The sequence below is a fragment of the Brassica napus genome, chromosome C7 (genome assembly GCF_020379485.1).
Source record: "Brassica napus cultivar Da-Ae chromosome C7, Da-Ae, whole genome shotgun sequence".
Taxonomy (NCBI): Eukaryota; Viridiplantae; Streptophyta; class Magnoliopsida; order Brassicales; family Brassicaceae; genus Brassica; species Brassica napus.
In genome coordinates this window covers 19765767-19787901 of record NC_063450.1, presented here as the reverse complement: position 1 = coordinate 19787901, position 22135 = coordinate 19765767, and the positions used below count along the sequence as shown (strand labels likewise).

Sequence of the window (22135 nt, the reverse complement as noted above, 5' to 3'; positions counted from 1 at the left end):
CGTTCACACACAAAATATGTCTCATATCTCATATGTCTTACTATCTAAACAAAAGTCCAAATGTGTTCTTTAACGTAATGCACTAAATAATCTTATGTGTCCTCTAAAGTTCTTCAATAAACATCACAAGGAAGACACATGTTGATAATCTATAATTTTCCGAATCGCCAAAAATTTCAAATTGAATTTATGGATCAGAGCGACAACAATGCCATCACCAAAACCAAGTAATAAAGTTAAATAGGGCGAATGAACAAATGTTGGGAACCAAAGAGAGAGAGATCAATTATAAATTTGGCCATTTAAATAACGGGTCGTGAAAACGTGTGGTGAAAGTTGATTCATAGCTTTTTGAGCTTCAAATCCACCATAATCTATACTCTTAAAGCAGAATCTATACCGTCAAATCCACCCATAATCTATAAGGATTCTGCCATTAATTTTTCATGCCATTACTTATTTTTAGAATCTTTTTAATTTATTTCGCCCATTAAGGAAACAAATCTTTTGAAAATAATTTTGTTTACGTATACAAGTTTGTTTAGATTATTTATAAATAATAAGTTTTTAGTTTGTTTATAAATAAGCAATTAAAATGTTGCCAAAAAAAAAGCAATTAATTACTGCTATTAGTTAGTTGTTTTTAACATTAAATAGTTTATGGATTTATTTAAACTGACATATCGCATTTTACAGCACAAATTTTTCTTTATTTGTTTTTTCAGGCTACAATATAAAATCAGTTAGAAATTTAAATCATCTAACTTTTATTTAAATAAAATGATTACTATTTTCATAGTATTGATATTTCTATAAAATCGGTTGTTTAAATTTTTTAAATATAGTTAGATAAATGAAGTAATTTCTTTTTGGAATAATTGATAAACATGAAAATTTATTGTGTTAGACTAATTTATTTTCATTATATAAATTAAATAATTTAAATCAAAAATATTTTTATATAAAATAAAATAAAATAATATTTATGGCATCGAAAACATATATATACCCAAAATAAATAAAAATATTAGCAAAATTTAATATATATTTTTGCATAGTATATCTTTAGAATAATATAAAATTTAATAAAATTTATAGTATATATGTGCCAAAATAAAAATATTAACACAACAAAAAATAAATATCAAAAATTAAAGTATTTTTAGAAAATAATCCCTCGATTTGAAATCGCGGTTCAAAATCTAGTATTTCCTTTAAAGTTAAAGAATTCAACAGCTGTAATTTGTCACTGTTTATTTTTATTTCCAACATATGTACTTTACCATTGTTTAATATTTTTTAGTATATAAATAAATATACAAATATGTATATAAAACAAATTTTAGTTTTTTATTTATTTATAGTTTGAGATCCATCTACATATATATATATATTTAAAAAAACTTAATTTGGTGGACAAACTGTTATATACATTATAGTAGGCTTGGGCGTTCGGTCCTCCCATCGGATTCGGTGTAATCAGATTTTTGGGTTTTTGGTTCTAAGTATATAAATTATATTCGGTTATTGTAGATTTTTGGTACGGTGTCGGTTCGGAACTGACCGGGTACGGATCGGTACGGTTTTAGAATTCAAAATCCGCTTAAACCCGAAAATAAATTGGATTCGGTTCGGCTTCAGATTGTAGTGTAAAAAAATAACCAAAGAACAGAAATAAACCAAATATAACCAAATGTAACCACTTTTAACCGAAAAAACCATACATATCCGAGAACATCCAGTGAAAATAAAATAGATAGCATAACTTCAACACACCAAAACAGAATGGCTTATCTAAGCCATGATCCGAAAGCAAACTTTAAAAACAAACCAACATTCAAATTGCAAACATAAAACAAGATTCTTGAACTGATGAAAGCTATGAACTTATCTTCTCAAGCTTCACGCCTCAAATTGCTTAGTCTTTTTCTGGAATTGTTGTGTCCCCATACTCTGAAAAGATAGTAAAAACGATTATTAAACACTCAAAGAGTTAAAGTAGTATAAGAATTGAAGACATCATTCTCGGGTATTACCTCTTTCAAGCATGTCCACTTCTTCAAGATCAGAAAGTATTTGCGCATCTGAAAGAACTCTTGACTCCATATGTATGTCTTGCTTCATCCACTGCTCGATAAACATTAGAATCTCAACCATGTAATGTGTTAGACAAATCCTATGTGGTTCAAGAAGCCTACCACTAGTGCTAAAAGCACTCTCTGAGGCAGCTGATGAGACTTGTATGGCTAACACATACCGAGCAATCTCAGTCAAGACCGAAAACTTAGACGTGTTCTTTCTCCACCATGAGAATACATCATACTCCACTCCAATCATCAGGTCAAGGGTTTCCACAGATTCTTCTAAGGTAAGTTTCCAAATCATCCTTCTTTTCCCTAACCCATATTTCGTTTAGTTTCTATTTGTACCTAACATCCATCCTCTTGTAACCCAAATAATCATCAACTATTGGATAATTCCAATTAACTTGAGGAGCAAGTTAACTCATTAAAGTGAAGTTTGATGGGTTAAGGAAAAAGGAAAACATATCGAGCTTAGGAATGTTTCCATATTATTATTAGGAAAAGATGTATCTTCGTCCTATATAAAGAAGTCTCATGAAGAGATGTAACATCAAGAGAAACACATTGAGAGGTTTAGTTTTGAGAGAGTTTCTAAATCTAATAAGAAGTGCTAGTTCTTATAATCTTTGTCTTTGTGCAACTTTAATTGGTATCAGAGCTCCAAGTTTCGAAGATCGTTTACAAGAGGAGTTGTAACTCGATCAAAACATGGGAGACGTTAACAATTCTCAAGGACGTGATAAAGGTCTTGAGATGAAGAAGGACATACGATGTCCGATGCTATCATCGACCAACTACACCGTATGGTCGATGCGCATGAAAGTGATACTTCGTTTATATGATGTTTGGGATACAATTGATCCTGGGAGAGATGATGCAAAGAAGAACAATATGGCAATTGCTCTAATCTTTCAATCAGTCCCGGAAGCGTTAATACTTCAGATTAGAGAATATGATACATCGAAGAAGATTTGGGAAGCTATCAAATCTCGTAACCTAGGTGCTGATCGCGTGAGAGAAGTAAGGTTACAGACTTTGATGTCTGAGTTCGACAAACTGAGGATGGCAGACACTGACACGGTGGATGACTACGCATGAAAACTTTCAGGCTTAGCATCGAGAGCAGCCGCGTTAGGAGAGATAATGGAAGCATCGAAGATGGTAAAGAAGTTTTTGAAGGGACTTCCAAGAAGAAAGTGCATTCACATCGTAGCTTCGTTAGAACAAGTGTTGGATCTAAATTCAACGGGATATGAAGATATTGTTGGGAGATTGAAGGCTTTCGAAGAACGCATAAAAGAAGAGAACCAAGATGAAGATCAATCGAAGCTAATGTTTGTAAAGAATGATGCGCAAGGTTGTGGAAGCCATAACAACTCGCGAGGAAGAGGAAGAGGTAGAGGTTATGGTGGAAGAGGAAGAGGACGAGGAAGGTCTAATGGTTCTGATGGTCATAACAAAGGAGGAGAAGCTTCGGACAAGACCAAGAAGGACTACTCTAAAGTTAAATGTTGGAGATGCAACAAGATGGGGCACTTCGTGTCACATTGTCCTACACAACCAAGAGAAGAAGCTAACCTAACGGAAACACAAGAAGCAGATGCATTATATATGCATGAAGTAGTATTCCTCAATGAAGAGAGAGTGTTTCCTAAGAAGTTTGATGAATGCGATGGAAATACGAGTATATGGTACCTTGACAATGGTGCAAGTAACCATATGACAGGCAAGAGAGAGTTCTTCTCAAACCTAGACGAGAGCATCGAAGGCAAAGTCAAATTCGGTGATGGATCAAACGTCAAGATTGTTGGGAAAGGTTCGATCAGGTTCATCGTAAAAACAGGGGAGAGAAGAGCACTCAAAGACATCTACTACATTCCTAGTCTAAAACACAATATCATATGTCTTGGACAAGCAACTGAGATGGGTTGTGAGGTTGATATGAAAGAAGACTTACTGATGCTGAAAGATCCCTGTGGAAGGCTATTAGTACAAGTCGCAAGGCAACCAAACCGATTGTACAAGGCGCCAATGGAGGTTGAATATCCGAAGTGTCTTCAAATACAAGAAACTGATGTTACATGGACGTGGCATGCACGGCTAGGACATGTGAACTTTGGAGTCATGAAGAATATGGTAGACAAGGAGATAGTAGTAGGGATTCCTCAGGTGATACACGAGAAAGATGTGTGCAGCGCCTGCTTGGTTGGGAAGCAAACTCGGAAGTCTTTCCCGCCTAAAGCAAAGTATCGAGCATCACACGCATTGGAGTTGGTACTTGGTGACTTGTGCGATCCGATATCACCATCAACACCAGCAAACAATAGATATGTATTCTTCTTAATTGATGATTACTGAAGATATATGTGGACGATGCTGCTAAGAGAGAAGAGTGAAGCGTTCGATCGGTTCAAAAAGTTCAAGGAGTACGTGGAGAATCAAACGAAGCTAAAACTCAAGACTTTTCGCACCGATAGAGGAGGAGAGTTCACATCTTCTGAGTTCATTCGTTTTTGTGAAGAAAACAGTGTAACTAGACATCTCACCGCATCGTATACACTATCAACAAACGTGGACGAAGAACCAAGATCATTCAAGCTTCCTCATATCGATGTTACAGAAGAAGGAGATGGTGATGAGCATCAAGATCACCAACACCACGAAGAGCATAACAATAATGAAGAAGAAGAAGTTGTAGATGCAAGTGAACAAGCGCAAGTAGCAGAGAAAAACGATGCAAACCAAGACCAGCATGTGACATCGAGATATGGCCGTAACATCATAAAACCAAAGCGGTTCGATGATTACATCAACTCACTGAAGTTGAAGGTGGAAGACTCTTGCTCACCATCGATGGTGAACCAGAAAGTTACATCGAAGCTGCAGTGATAGAAGGTTGGATCGATGCAATGAAGGGAGAGATCAAATCTATCATCAAAAACAAGACCTGGAAGCTCGTCAAGAAGCCGACAAGTGTGAAACCGATAGGTTTGAAGTGGATCTATAAGATCAAGAGGAATGCAAATGGAACGGTGATCAAATACAAAGCAAGGCTAGTTGCAAAAGACTACGTGCAACAACAAGGCATAGACTTCGACGAAGTATTTGCACCAGTTGCTCGGATTGAAACCATACGACTACTCTTGGCGTTAGCAGCGACTAATGGATGGGAGATCCATCACCTAGATGTAAAAACTGTGTTCCTAAATGGAGACTTAAACGAGGATGTATATGTAACTCAGCCATATGGTTTTGAAGAGAAAGGTAAAGAGAATCATGTATACAAACTCAGCAAAGCTCTATACGGTTTACGTCAAGCTCCGAGAGCTTGGAACATTAAACTTGAACGAGTTCTCAAGGAGATGGAGTTCACGAAGTGCACCAAGGAACCTGCGGTATATCAAAAGAAAGAGAAGGGGGAGCTTCTGATCATAGCTATATACGTCGATGACTTGTTTGTAACAGGGACTTCGCTCAACGTTATCAAGCAATTCAAAGATGATATGTCAAGAAGATTTGAGATGTCAGACCTCGGGAAGCTTACATACTATCTTGGTATAGAAGTAACGCAAGGAGCTGATGGCATTCGCATCAAGCAAGGAGGATACGTGCAAGGTATACTTGTCAAGACGAAGATGGAGTCATGTAACTATACTCACGTTCCGATGCACACGAGTTTGAAATTATCAAAGGCAGAGGAGGATCCTGAGATTGATGCAACATCGTACCGAAGGACCATAGGATGCTTAAGGTATCTTCTTCATACACGACCGGACTTGGCGTTTTCGGTTGGTATATTAAGCAGATATATGCAGAGTCCAAGGGAGAGTCATGGAGAAGCAGTGAAGCATCTATACTCACATTCTGATGCAACATCGTATCGAAGAAATTCGATGCACCTATTAACGGTCTACGTAAGTTTATCGGAGTTCAGAAGATCAACATACCTAAGATTCAAGTTGGAATTAAGAGGGAGAATGTTGGATAATTCCAATTAACTTGAGGAGCAAGTTAACTCATTAAAGTGAAGTTTGATGGGTTAAGGAAAAAGGAAAACATATCGAGCTTAGAAATTTTTCCATATTATTATTAGGAAAAGATGTAGTTTCTTCCTATATAAAGAAGTCTCATGAAGAGATGTAACATCAAGAGAAACACATTGAGAGGTTTAGTTTTGAGAGAGTTTCTAAATCTAATAAGAAGTGCTAGTTCTTATAATATTTGTGTTTGTGCAACTTTAAACAACAAGCTCCATCCTCTCAATACACTGGTCCCTAGACTGACTCCGAGCTTGCTCGGTTGACTGAGATGACTGGTCATTTGGATCTAAACCGCCTCTATGTCTTGCATTGTACTCCTTGAACAAACTTCTCAAGAGTCTGATCAACGACTCAGACATCTCCTTATTCTCAATGCTATCTAGCCCATACAACTCTTCAAAACACATCTTTGCAAGCTCCAACTTACTGTTAGGATCGAACACAGTAGCAACAATTAACATCATGTTAGTGTTCTTCACACCATCCCAGCATTTGTCAAACTTTTTAAGCATCTCTGTCGCCTTAGACTTTAAATCAGGATCATAGCTGCTACATAGTCCTCTCAGATTGGTCTCGATAGTTACTATCTCACCATAGCACCTATGCGAATTGAGTGAAGTTGAAGCTGACACCACCAACGTCGAGTTGTAGAAAATCATAAGAAACCGACACAACTTATCAATGGCATTCCAATCCCAACCATAGCACCTATGCAAATTGAGTGAAGTTAAAGCTTACACCACCAAAGTCGAGTTGTAGAAAATCATAAGAAACCGACACAGCTTATCAATGGCATTCCAATCTCTTAGCTGAGGAGGTCCTATCCTTTTTTGTCCATTCTCAAGCTCATAAAATTGATCATTGTAGAGTTTGTCTTATGTCTCCATCTTATCGAAGGCCACCTTGAACTTCTGAGCTGTTGTCAATATTAGATAGGTTGAATTCTACCTTGTCTTCACATCCAATGGCAAACTTCCTCTTGTAATCTTACCCGAGTCAACTTTCAGCTCAAAAGATCTCAACCTGTTAGTATGTGATCTAACGTAGGAGATAGCATTGTGGATAGCCACCACATTCTGATCTATTTCAGCCATTCCATCTCTAACTATCAAGTTAATGATATGGGCACTACATCTGATGTGTAAAAACTTCCCATCTAACACAAAAGCCTGATCCGAACCCAAAGAAAAAGTACTCTGAAACTTCCTCAAAGGAGAACTATTGGCAGTAGATTATCTACGGTTATGCCGAAAACCTTATCTATTCCCCATTCAGCCAAACACTCTAGACGAACAGATGCCATAGTCTGACCTTTGTGATCTGTGATGTGTTTGAACCCTATAATCAGCTTCTTCAAACGCCAAGAAACATCAATGAAGTGCATTGTGATGACCATATAACTCGCACCTGTATAAAATGAACAATAAATCACATGATCAGTTTCAGATAAAGAATAAAATGATGTCTAATTAATCAAAGATTATATATAACATGTAGTTTGGGAAACCAAATGTCTGTTGTCAGAGAGACTCGTTGTTTGTTACACAAGAACCATTTCTTGAGTGCATCTTTCCTTTCCTCATACATCTTCACAATGTCTTTAGTCGAGGTTCTTCTTGAATGGGGAGTGAACACGGTTGTCTACAAGCAGCAAACATAAGATATTAGCTGCAATAAATTATAAAGCCAAAAACATACATTTAAGAGAAGTAGAGAATTTACCTTGTTTACGAAATGTTTCCATGCTACACTTTCGACAATTGATAAAGGAAATTGCCCTAGGACAAGCATCGGACTCGTGGCTTCTCTAAACTGACCTTCAGTCACCTTTGCCTTCTTTAGTTTCCCATCATCATCAATAACGGGGTGTTTATTCTTTTGTCCAGCTGACCAAGCAAGATGGTTCTTGCATACTTCAAGATATTTCTTCAGATTTGATGTCCTTGAGGTTGTGAGACACGAGAATTTGTTCTGGCAGTGGTTGCATACACACTTGTCTCAATCTTCCTTAGTCCTTGTGTAATGTTCCCAAACTTCTGATCTTGTAGGGGGAATATGCTTCACTTTGCTCGGCTGAGATGATGCTCCACTAGTTGGCGGAGTTTCTTTCCTCTTGTCGCCACTATTCGGTGTTTGAATATCTCCTTCATCATCTTTGTTGTTTGTTTCTCGGTCAAGAGATGATGTTGAATCCATCTGAAAAAGAAAAATAAATGAAACACACAAAATCAGTTTCAGTTCTAAACTCTGTTACAACAACTATAAAAGATCCTAAGTTCAAACAAAATCACTTCCACAAACAAAACCGTTTCTTAAACTAATTTAGCTCAACTCATGCTCCACTTAGTATACATGCAAACTGTTAGAGATGTCTAATCAAACATGAATGTGACTCTAATCGACTCGGAACAAAGCAGAACAAAAGTCGAAGAAAGAGAGAGACAATACATACGATTTGATTCTCGAATGGTTTGATGAAGTACGAGATCGAGATGATAGATGATTTATAGTAGCCAGTTTGAGCTGCTTAATGATGAAATCAACGATCGAGGAAGCTTTTCGTAACTAGGTTTCGTCGCTTCGCTTTGTCTCCTTTTGCCGTAAAGAAACCAAGAACCGAAGAGATTCTTAATATATGTGTAAATTAATGTATTACTAGATACGGACTTGCGCTGTGCGCTGATATTGTTTTATCAAGTTTGTTATTTATATTTTGTCTTATATATTATGTGTTATATATATATATATATATTTGATATATATATATATATATAATATTTTCTTTATGTATATAGAATTGATTTGTGTTATAATATAAATGTAGAATCATTATAAAACTGTATCATTATAGGACTTGACGGTTTAGGATTATACGACTACTTAGAGTTAATATTGATTTTGACTGGCTTGGAATTAATAGTATTTTCATCTTCGCATATCTGGTTTTGGTTTAAAGATTTATTGCTCTATATGTCTGCTATTTCTTTTGACGTTTTACCATTAAACTTTTAGAAAAAAAAAAAACACGATTCAAAACATTAGTACCCCTACCGCTATCTGTGAGTATGCGAGTCTCCACCAAAAGATGAATTTTGAGACTATGAATGCATAACTTTGACTAAAACCTTCACGTTTTGTATGGTTTGACATCTTTCAATAAAGTAGTAACCATTGCCATTACGCTTTATTTTTGAATCGTGTAGTGTAGAATGTATTAGGAGTCAGAAGATTATATATAGTGTTTAGATACTAACCATTAGGTATAATATTTTCATAGAGGATTGGTAGGCATATTCTTTTTCTCAGAACGTTAAGATATCGAATCGTAGCAATATAGATGGGAAGTTATTACATAACGAAGTTGACATATAAGAGAATAAAATCTTTAAAATAACTAATTTATTTTTCAAATCTAACAGTTTATATCAAAACGAAAGGATATAGATGGAATTTGGCAGATGACAAAATCAAAATTTAAGGGAATAAATCTTGAAAATAACTAATATATACTACTAAAATCTAACAGTTTAATATTCTAAATATTTACGGTCCAGAAGATTAGGTTGTGTAGATTTGATCAAATCCATTTTGTGTGGTTAGAATATTCTGCTGAGGCTAAGCTAATCGTATGTAGATCTTTATTAGATATACAAATATTAAAATTTTGAAAATACAATATATATCAGTTTACCGTTTTTTTTTATATTAAAATCACTGTATTTTTGAACTAAATACTGTATATGACTTTAACTAATCTTATAAATGTGTGTGAATATGTAAAAATATAAAGATTTGTGTTATGTGTTATTTACAAAAGTTCGTTTGAAACAAATCATATTTGGCTTACATGGTTGTGGATATAAGGCATTCAAGCTTCATTGTTGGCTATGTCCTGTTCATAATGGTAGGCAACATAATGGAAATGTAAACAGATGCAACAGAGGAAAAAACAATCTTGATTTCGATAAAGACCTTACATTCAAGCTTCATTGGTGGTATATCATGTGGATATAAAACAATTCGGTTAATTATTCAAACCAAACATACGTCTAAAGACTGTTAGAATGTTTAGTATGATGAAAGATGGACACATATGAATTGATTTGATTATGGTATGTTGCAGGCAATTCGTAAAGTGAAGATGAGAAAATATGAGGTGTATATTAACCTGATATCCACTTGTAGTCAATATTGAAGAAATCCTATAAACAGAGACAAAGATACGCCTAGTGAAAGTGATGAGGACATAGAACCAGATATCAACATCCCAACTCTTAGACAAGCCCCAAGAACAAGATCAGGAACTAGAGGTGTGATTGCAAGCTTCAGTGAAGCCATAGAAGGTCTATTTGCCAAGAACAACACCAGTTCCAACTTAGAAGACATCACAAGCCGTCTAGACAAGCTCTCCATCTCCGGATCAGAAGCTAAAGAAGATGCACCTTATGTAATACATGGCGGTCCAAAAGATGATGCTATCCTATGGTCTATTCTGCCTTTCAAAGAGATGGTTTCCTTATTTACCATCTCCCCACTTAAGTGAAATGATGTGCACCAAAGAAAGAGTCAAGCTTCTAAACGACATCACTTCATATTTCAAGTTTGGCACCTTCCTTCAACGGCTACTTCAATTCCAAAGAGGTAAGTAAGGTAAGCACATTTCAATAATTATTACATCTTGATTTGTCTTGCAGGTTTTGAGTCTTTCCTTTATTTTTATTTGAATAAAACAAGGCATTGTTTAGCCTATTGCACAGCTGCATTGGCGATTATATAAGCCCCTATAAGCAGCCTTGTATTTTTTCAACCTTTATGAAATATATGAGCCAGTTTGCCCCCTAGTAAGTACCAAAGTCTTTTGAGAGTTTGTGAGAAGCAATCTTGAGAGCAACTTGTGTTTTATCAAACTCCTATCCATAGAGTTTGTGGCTACACCTCGATCCACTCTGATTGTGTGATTCAATCAATCTCTATTTCATCTCCATCTCTTTATCCTTGTTGATTTGTTTATACGAACAAGCAGCTTGGATCCATACTCCATCTTCGCGTCATCCTCCATTCCTTGAGATAACAAGTTGGTTATACGACCAAGTTTTATTTTCCATCTCCATTGGTTCCTATTCAAGTCTCATCAACCAGATCTATTCATCCCACCATCTCCTCTACCAGATCGCTCATACCATCCATCTCATTCCATCCAGCCATCTCTATCCACTCGACCAGTTTGAGAAAGGCCTATCTTGTTGGAATAAGCTTGAAGATGATTGCTTAAGAGTCAAGCAACCTATTCCTAGTTAGATTATGATCTTAAGAGATAAGGATCATTACTTGTGTGATTACTATTAGGAATAGAAAATATAATATCTCTATATAAGCAATGTCGAGTAATGACATATTGCAATGCGTTGTGTGATTGAATTGCTTTAGTTTTCTAAAGCTTAATAAAGAAGAGTGTTCTTTATATCTTGATCTTGAGTTCTATATTTGGTATCAGAGCAAACCAAGAAGATTGTGGACAGGCGGTATCACAAAACAAACAGGTTAAGCGATGACAGACATCAAAGACGAACCAGATGCGATGACTAAGGAAGCGAGGCCTTCCTCGATAAAGTTTCCAATGCTAACATCCACGAATTATACAGTTTGGGCTATGCGAATGAAGATCGCACTTAAGGTCAACAAAGTCTGGGAAGCTATCGACCCAGGAAACAAACATGAAGAGAAGAATAACATGGCAATTGCTCTGTTATTCCGATCTATACCTGAAGCATTAACCCTTCAGGTAGGCGACCTTGATACAGCGAAATCCGTATGGGACGCAATTAAAGCAAGACACGTCGGAGCAGAGAGGGTACGAGAAGCACGATTACAGACATTAATGGCAGAATTTGATCGACTTAAGATGAAAGAAACAGATACTATCGATGACTTTGTGGGGAAACTTTCTGAAATATCATCGAAATCTGCTTCTCTCGGAGAAATTATCGAAGAAACTAAATTGGTAAAGAAATTCTTGAAAACTTTACCAAGGAAGAGATATATACACATCGTTGCATCTCTTGAGCAAGTTTTGGATCTCAATACGACGAGTTTTGAAGATATTGTGGGAAGGTTAAAAGCATACGAGGAACGAATTTGCGAAGATGATGATGGACATGGCGATGAGCAAGAAAAACTTATGTATACAAATATGGAGTCGCAGCGTGACAACTCGGGGAGTAACGGAAGTCGTGGCCGCGGTGGACGAACGAACTGGAGAGGAAGAGGACGAGGACGTACCGGAGGCTTCTATGCGCAAAGAGATGCGTATAAGCAAAGCCAGGGCCAAGAACGAGATACATCTCATATCACATGCTTCCGTTGTGACAAACTTGGTCATTACGCACTGGATTGCCCCGACCGATTGCTAAAGCTACAAGAAACTGTAGAGAAGAAAGAAGATAATACTCAAGAAGCGGATGAATTGATGATGCATGAAGTGGTCTACTTAAACGAGAGAAAAGTAAACCCAAGCGTATTTGAAACAGAGACGATCATGGAGAACCTATGGTATCTAGACAACGGGGCGAGCAATCATATGAGCGGAAACAGGTCTTTCTTCTTCCTACTTGATGAAGACATCACCGGAAAAGTACGGTTCGGAGACGACTCTCGAATCGACATAAAAGGCAAAGGTTCTATAAGGTTTATCTTAGAAGGAGGAGAGAAGAAGATCTTGAGCAACGTCTACTATATACCCGGATTGAAAAGCAATATTATTAGCTTGGGTCAGGCAACAGAAGCCGGATGTGAAGTAAAATTGAAAAAGGATAAACTGATGCTTCTTGATCGTGCATGTCACTTGATGATCAATACGACAAGGTCACAAAATCGCTTGTACAAGGTGACATTACAAGCTGACGTGATCAAGTGCCTACTAACTTCGGGAACAAGCGAGTCATCTAAGTGGCACGCACGGCTAGGTCATGTAAATTTGGAAACAATAAAGATGATGATAACAAAAGAGCTTGTCTCCGGCATACCGCAGCTGAAAGATGAGAAAGAAACTTGTGTTTCATGCTATCTTGGCAAGCAAACAAGGAAACCATTCCCACAATCAACCGGATACAGAGCAAGTCACCCACTTGAGCTTGTCCATGGCGACATATGTGGGCCAATAACGCCTGCTACACCAGGATGCAAGCGTTACGTATTCGTACTAGTGGATGACTGCACCCGCTACATGTGGACAGTGCTGCTAGAGAGGAAGAGTGAGGCTTACGAAAAATTCAAAACGTTTAAGAAACTTGCAGAGCAAGAGACAAAAACAGAGATGAAAACATTCCGAACTGATCGAGGAGGAGAGTTTATGTCACAAGAATTCATATCCTTTTGTGACAAAAGCGGCATTAACAGACACCTAACCGCACCATACTCCCCTCAACAGAATGGAGTCGTCGAACGTCGGAACCGTACCTTACTAGAGATGACAAGAAGTCTCTTGAAACACATGAGTATGCCGAATGTCTTATGGGGCGAAGCAGTTAGACATGCTACTTATCTAATTAACCGTGTCGAAACAAGATCCCTGGTTGGAAGAACACCGTATGAAGCATTACGGGGAGCGAAACCTAACCTTGAACATCTCAGGGTTTTTGGTTGTGTGTGTTATGCAAGAACAGAGGTGGCTGGAAGGAAGAAACTCGACGATCGTTCCCGCATCTTGGTACACTTAGGAACGGAGCCTGGATCAAAGGCTTATCGAATGATGGATCCAGTGAAGAAAACGATCGTGGTAAGTCGTGATGTGAAGTTCGACGAGGAAAAACGATGGAACTGGAACATAACCGAAGATAAGGAGGAAGACAACTTTGAAGTGGAATTGCGGCCATTGGAGGATAATAAAAGACATACGAGTGACAATGAGAATTGTAGTGGTGGAGAAGATGATGATGGCGAGGAACATAGAAGTAACAACGAAGAAGAGGACGATCAGCTCCAACCAAGACGATCTTCACGAGTAAGCTCTAAACCAGCATACCTAGAGGATTACGTTTTATTGGCTGAGGAGGAGTGTGAGCGATTGCTGATGGTGATCAACAACGAACCATATAACTTCAATGAAGCTAAAAGGTTAAAGGTATGGATTGATGCGTGTCTGGATGAAATATCATCTATAGAAAAGAATAATACTTGGGTCCTTATCGATCTACCAAGAGGATTCAAACCTATTGGACTCAAGTGGGTATTCAAAATAAAAAGGAATGCAGATGGAAGCATTAGCAAATACAAAGCTCGTTTAGTAGCAAAAGGTTACGTTCAGAAGCATGGCATCGACTACGACGAGGTCTTTGCACCTGTAGCTCGGATTGAAACTGTTAGGTTAATCATTGTAGTTGCCGCATCATATGGTTGGGAGTTGCATCACCTTGATGTTAAAACTGCGTTCTTACACGGAGACCTAAAAGAAGAGGTGTACGTCACTCAGCCTGAGGGTTTCGAAGTTAAAGGAAAGGAAGAAAAGGTCTATAGACTGAGAAAAGCTCTCTACGGCTTGAAACAAGCTCCTAGAGCTTGGAATATAAAACTTAATCATATCCTGCAAGAGCTTGGCTTCACACGATGTACTAAAGAGCCGTCGCTATACAAGAAGGAAGATAAAGAAGGTCTTCTCATCGTATGCGTTTATGTAGATGATCTCCTTGTCACAAGTTCATCTCTACATCTATTGATCGACTTTAAAAGAAAGATGGGAAACAAGTTTGAGATGAGTGATTTGGGAAAACTAACCTATTACTTAGGAATCGAAGTGAGGCAGTATGATGGCGGCATTGTTTTATCACAAGACAGGTATGCGAGAAAGATTCTTGAGGAAACTGGAATGCACGCCTGCAATCTTACTCATATTCCCATGGACGTAAACTTGAAGCTGTCAAGGTCTCCGCTTGAACGAAGCGTCGATGAAAGAGAATATCGAAGAAGTATTGGATGCCTTCGTTATCTACTACATACGCGACCTGATCTCTCGTTCTCTGTTGGAGTTCTTAGTAGATTTATGCAAGACCCTAAGGAGTCTCATAGTGCAGCCTTAAAACAGGTTCTAAGATACCTACGCGGGACAACGTCACTCGGTCTACGTTTTACTCGAGCAACGAGATTGGAACTAACCGGGTACAGTGACAGCTCGCACAGTGTGGACTTGGACGATGGAAGGTCGACGACCGGGCATGTTTTCTATCTCGGAAGTAGCCCTGTGACATGGTGCTCTCAGAAACAAGAGATAGTGGCATTATCCTCTTGTGAAGCTGAGTTTATGGCAGCTACTGAGGCTGCAAAGCAAGCTATTTGGCTTCAGGAACTTTTGAGTGAAACTATTGGAGAAACAAGCAAGAAAGTGGTCATAAAAGTTGACAACAAATCTGCAATAGCACTCACAAAGAATCCTGTGTTTCATGGTCGCAGTAAACATATTCATAGGAGATTTCACTTCATACGGGAGTGCGTTGAGAATGAACAAGTTGAAGTTGAACATGTCCCGGGAAATGAACAAAGAGCCGATATACTTACAAAATCACTTGGCCGTTTGAAGTTTAAAGAGATGAGGCGACTTATTGGAGTTGTTGAAGTGTGTGAGAGTGAGTTCAAGCTTAAGGAGGAGAATGTTGGAATAAGCTTGAAGATGATTGCTTAAGAGTCAAGTAACCTATTCCTAGTTAGATTATGATCTTAAGAGATAAGGATCATTACTTGTGTGATTACTATTAGGAATAGGAAATATAATATCTCTATATAAGCAATGTCGAGTAATGACATATTGCAATGCGTTGTGTGATTGAATTGCTTTAGTTTTTGAGTGAGTTTTCTAAAGCTTAATAAAGAAGAGTGTTGTTTATATCTTGATCTTGAGTTCTATATATCTTGTTCCCGTATCAGAAAGAAGTTACTTCCAGAAAAATGTAACACGTTTATAGAGTATTGCTTAGGTCTATAATATTAATAATATAGATGGTAATCATCTCTTAATAATATGTAACACGTTGATACTTTCAAAAATATATTGAATATTAAGGTATGGATAAGGTATATATTTAATATTGGTTGGTTTAATATATGTAGAAATAATAGAAATGTTAAGTCACAACATGTTCAATAGGTCCAAAAAAAACCATGTCATGATAAATTCAAATAGGACTCTGTTTTAATAGATTAGATTTATATATACACGAGACATGTTATAAATCCTTGGTTTAATCGGTTACCTTATTTGGATATTGGTTTGTAACCAAACCGACCCAAAGTCCAAATAGTTTGGCCTTGAAACCCATTCGGTATTTTGAACGGATCCGTTACCGATCCGGACCCACGAGTTCGGTTTGGTTTAGGGTGTGGACTTCGGGTTCAGTATAATACATTATAGACAACTATGGTTGAGACAAATAGGATAAGCAAGAAGACATGTGGACAGAGAAATTGTGAACGAATACAAATTAATGTGTTGCAGACAAAGAAAATATAGACGACTAGGTTGTGAACATAAAAATTGTGGACAGAGAAATTGAAACTTGTTTAAATATTACTTTAGTTCATGGAAAAGAATCAATTTAGTTCATTGTTAAAATTGTTAGAAAGACTTATCAATTAAATTTAAGTGTGACTAATTATATTTAAATATTTTTATTGATCAAAATATAAATAATTTGAGTTATGGACAAACATATTGTATTTATGGATAAATGTGGTTATGACATGTAAGTTATGGATAGAAAGATTATGGACATCAAAGTTGTGACCGAGCAAATTGTGGATAGACGAATTGTGGACACAAAGATCTCCCACATATTTTGTCAAACATTTTATATGTGATTTTGTTATTCTCCTTAATTTTTTTAGATTTAAATCAGTAATAATCTCCGTCTTAAATTCAGTTTAAGCCATTTTCAAATTAAAACCAAAACTTTTTAAAAATCAAAATTTCAGCAACCATCGATTGATTAATGTATAGTTGTATACCCAAAATCATGAGAAAATACCAAATTTCACTATAAAGACTTTCGCCTTTGCCTCAATTACTGATTTCAAAACTGGAAAATCTAAAACTAGAGGTAAGAGCTGAATGAGAAGACAAGGCTCACCACTAAAAAGATCCTAAATCAAATTACAAAAGAAATCTCTCGGATGAGAATAAATTCGCGAACCTCTCTTTTTCTCTTTGAATTTGGATCATAGTTTTCTAAAGGTGTGCTGCAGATATTTTCTTCATTTTTTAGATACATATTTTAGGAGAAGCGAAAGACGAAGAAGTATAAAGCCGAAGAAGGATCAAGCTGATTTTTTTGAAACGGAAATGAAACTTCAGATGCAACAATTAATTTCCAAGGAGAATTTTATGTTATCCGAGCTTGATCTGTTACCATTTTACAAGATTGTAAAACTGTGGCTTAAAATCCCGCCAAAGTTATTAGTTATTTCTTCTAATATGTATATTAATTTTCATACTAACAATCATTATTACATCCAAAGTTGTAACCAAAATGCATAGTTTTGTGGGTTAAAATTTTTAAATTACCACTCAGACTTCATTGATGGTTAAGCAACCAAATGAATATGAGGATGAACCAATTCGTTGATCAGAAAGTAGTAAACAATGACTAAAGTGATTATCTATGGTACATGACTACCCTTAAGTTTAGAAAACGATATCTAGTCTTGGATAAAAGCATGTCTCTTCATGTCAACAATACTGCTCACGTTCTTCTTGTCCTAGCCTACAAAATAAAACTCGTCGAAGTCCCTGAAACCGTTTTCAGAGTCACCCGGACGTTGGAGCAGAACGCGACGGAGGTCGTTCACCGGTGGCAACATGTCGCGCCGGAGCTTCCCGAAGAGATCTTCATAAGAACGACCATGGAGGTTGTAAACGGCACCGTTTCTTCTCAAAAGACTGTCAGGGCAACATTCTTAGCTCTGTTCCTCGGAGACGCATCAACACTTCTGTCGATACTAAACCGGAGATTACCAGAACTGAGTCTGGTCCGGTGACGAGCTGGATCCAGTCGGTGCTTTTCTGGACGGATATACAAGTGGGTACGTCGGAGAAAGTTCTACTCGAGTCGAGAGGAATGAAACCTTGATGTATATCAAGAGGAAATCAGATTACGTTCTTGAACCGATTTCAAGAATCGATTTGGAGGAAGATGATCGAGCTTGAGACTCCGGCAGCTATAGCTTTCAATCCATACGGCGGCATGATGGCGAAGATTTCGCCGACGGCGACTCCGTTCCCGTACAGAGCAGGCAACCTCTGTAAGATTCAGTACGTTACTGATTGGGGAGAAGATAGATTAACGAAACTGACGAGGAAGTTGTACCGGTTCATGACTCCTTTTGTGTCCAAGAATCCAAGACAGTCGTTTTTTAATTATCGGGATATTGAATTGCGAACCAATTTCTCACAAAATCAGGAGCTATGTTGAAGGTAAACGTTACGGGGAGAAATATTTTGCTGGAAATTTCGAGAGGCTGGTGGAGATCAAGACTAGAGTTGATAGTGGTAACTTCTTCAGGAACGAAATTGTAACATCCCGGGCCCGGCCCAAAAGGAAACTCAAGTGCAGGAGGCCCAAGGAGAAGAAACCCTAGACATAACCCCTCCCATTGCTTATAAAAGGAGAAGTTTCCCTAGGGTTCAGCCACAAGAGAGACAGCAAGCGAAGCCCTGCCTGAGCAGAACCCCGCCGCCGCCTCCGCCTCAAGCCGCCGCCGCTCCATCTCCGGCGAAGCCAGCCGCCCGCGAAGCCCTAGCCGCCGCAACCGAGTTCCTAGCCGCCGCAACCGAGTTCCTAGCCGCCGCCTCCTTGATTCAGTTTCGTGCAAGCAACTGAGATCTGAACCCTAAAGGTAAAACTAAGATCTCTAGCTCTAAGTCATTGGAAAATGACAGATAATAAACCCATCTCTCTCTTGTGTGAATCCGATTCTCAAATCAGATCTCGAGAAGTGACTGTTCCCCAAACCTAGATCCAGATCTACTTCTGCAAAAAGCTAAGGTGAGGACTTGGCTGTGAACTTGCCTCATGTTGAGTAACCAATGGGACTTAGTCCTTTGTTAATCAGTTCTAGATATTGTGTGTATGTGTGATGTGATATGTGATTGATCTTGTCTAGACGATAGTACATGTTGAAGTGATAAGAACGTAGGCATGTTAGGGTGGTCAAGAATATGATGATAAGGTGTTGAGACGTGTTGTGAATGATAAGTGAAAGATGTAAGAATAAGTACGAATAAGGGATCATATAGAGAGTCTAAGGAAAGTATGTGGGGTAGTAGTCCACGCTAGGTATCCATAGGAGATGTGGCCAATCCACAAGAATATGGAAGCACCCATAGGAGATGTGGCAATCCACAAGAATATGGGGTAGAAGCCTAGTTGGGGCTACCCACTGATGAAAAGGACGAAAAGATGAAAAGGATGTGCATTGTAAGGTCTTTAGTTCATGTCGGGTAGTATGGGTTTCTGTGTAATAGATCTTATTAGCTCATGACTTGTGATTGTTTGCTCTTCCTGAGTTGAGCTCGTGGGTTCCTAGAACCTACCCTCACTGAGTATTATGTACTCACCCCTCTTTTTACAGGTAGGGCCGAGAGGGAGCGGGAGTAGATGTCCGTATGGTGCAAGTGTTTTCTCGAGTCTTTCATTTATGACTCCTTTCTTTCAACCATTTCTTCTTAAGTTTTTATTCGACATTTCAGTTTTGTTGAGTTTGGTTTTATGTAAGACAATTCGAGTTTTAATAAGAGTTTTTGAACGAAAAGGTTTGGGGTAAAGCATTTGATAAGGTTCATCGGGCCAAGGCCATTACAATTGGAATCAGAGCCAGGTTAAACCCACCCGGTGCTGTCCCGGGTGGGAAGGGCAGGGTCGGGTAGAAGTAGGAAAAAAAAAAAAAAAAAAAAAAGGGTTTCAAAAGGACTTCTTCCGAACGTTTTTCTAAGTGTTTCAAAAAGGAGTTTAAAAAAAAAAAAAAAAAAAATGCACCACTCGGACGGAACTCCTAGCTCACTCGGTGGACAATAGAATACGAGTAGAACCGTAGCTAATACTCCTTCACTTGTCAACAGAATGCCTCCCAAGAATGCCAGAGTTGCAAGGCCAGCTGCGGCCATCCCGAGAGCGACACGACGGGTCACCAGGTCTGCGTCTCAAGCCTCCAGCGAGGCAGAAAGCCGAAGAGAGGGCGCACCCAAGAATGGGAACCCAGTGGAAATGCCGAACGTGGTGAATGCAGCGCTCCTGGCAGAACTGCAAAGATACCGTGACGCCTATGGGGGTCAATTGCCCAATGGTGAAGCCGCCGCAGAGGCGGGGGACAACCCCATACCACCTGGGGCGGCCCAGAATCCGCCACCACCGCCACCACCCCCGGCAGTGCCTGCGGTGGTGCACGCCCCAGGCCCCAACTACTGGGACATGCTGAGACACATGAAGAGTATGCAGACGGAGTTTTTCAATGGAAAGGCCGACGCAATTGTCGCGGATAACTGGAGACGTCAACTCGAGAGGAACTTCGCTTCTGCAAGGTGCCCACCGGAGTTCCGTAGGGACCTGGCTGCTCACTATCTTAAGGACGACGCACTAGTGTGGTGGGACAAAGTGGTCGAAGGTCACACGGGATACGACTGACCTGGGATGATTTCCTGGAAGCATTCAATGGGAAGTACTTCCCCTTAGAAGCCATGGACGCGATGGAAAGCAAGTTTCAGGACATCCGTCAGGGGTCAAGGAATGTACGAGACTACGGAGACGAGTTCAACCGACTTCGGAGATTTGCGGGTCACTACCTGAGTGATCACGACTTAATCCGCCGTTTCCTCAAAGGCATGAGAGTGGAACTGAGGAATAGCTGCAACGTGAGGGAATATCGTGATGTCCATGAGCTGATTGAGAAAGCCGCATAACAGGAATCAGGGCTCGAGGAAGAACGAAAACAGAACCAGAACTCCCAGAACCGGGGTGCCAAACGGCCCCGGGATGCACTGCCCGCGGCTGAGCCTGCCCCGTTAAGGCCCGCATGTGAAAGGTGTGGACGATTCCATGCGGGGGAGTGCAGAGCAGGAGCATGCTTCGCCTGCGGCGAGCGCGGCCATATGGCGAGGGATTGCCCAAAGGAGAGACAGGCCCAACGCAGGCGCTGTCACCGCTGCGGCCAGGAGGGACATCAGGCGTGGGAGTGCCCAACACTCCAAAGAGGAAACGCGGAAGGGGCGCAACCCCAACAGCAGAGAGGGCAAGCCGCAGGGCCAAAAGCGTACGCCGTCGAGGGTCGCGAAGGAGCCGAACCAATCGCGGGTATGTTTTGATTTTATATGAAAAGAACTGTTAGTAGTCGTGTAGCTTAGCGTTAGTGTTGTGTAGGGTCTGTCACGGTCGGAGGAGTGACACCGTTCACTCTCTTCGACACCGGGGCAACTCACAGTTTTGTAAGCCCTAGACTTACGCGTGAGTGGGACTTTAAGGGGAACTTCAACCCCATGGTGACGGGAGTCGAGATGGCAGTAACAGAGAAAATGGCCACGAGGGGAAGATATGAAGAAGTACCGGTGATCCTCGCAGGAGTGAATTTACCCGGAGACCTGCTGGAGTTAGAACTGGGGCGTTACGAGGTGATCTTGGGAATGGATTGGCTAGCACAACACAGAGCCGTGGTCGAGTGTGCCAAAGCATGCGTTAGGATTCCGCTTGATGGGAGGCAAATCGTGTCCAGAGGAATGAGAACTAGGACCGGAATAACTGTGGTGTCGATGGCCCATGCTGAAGAAGCAATCCGGAAAGGAGGAGAAGCCTTTTTTGCCACTATTGAAATGGTGGGTGAGACCGAAACGCCAGATCTGGGAAATATCCCTGTAGCAGCAGAGTATGCAGATGTGTTTGAACCATTACGCGGACCCCCACCTCAACGAAATAATGCTTTTACGATTGAGCTAGAACCCGGAACCGCACCGGTTTCCAGGGCCCCCTACCGTTTGGCGCCTGC

The 22135-nt window shown here is 39.4% G+C and overlaps 1 pseudogene; it reads left to right on the top strand.

Annotated features, from left to right (window-relative positions):
• The first annotated feature begins 17773 nt into the window (after window positions 1–17773).
• LOC106421973 lies at window positions 17774–19915 on the top strand (annotated as a pseudogene).
• The last annotated feature ends 2220 nt before the right edge of the window (window positions 19916–22135 follow it).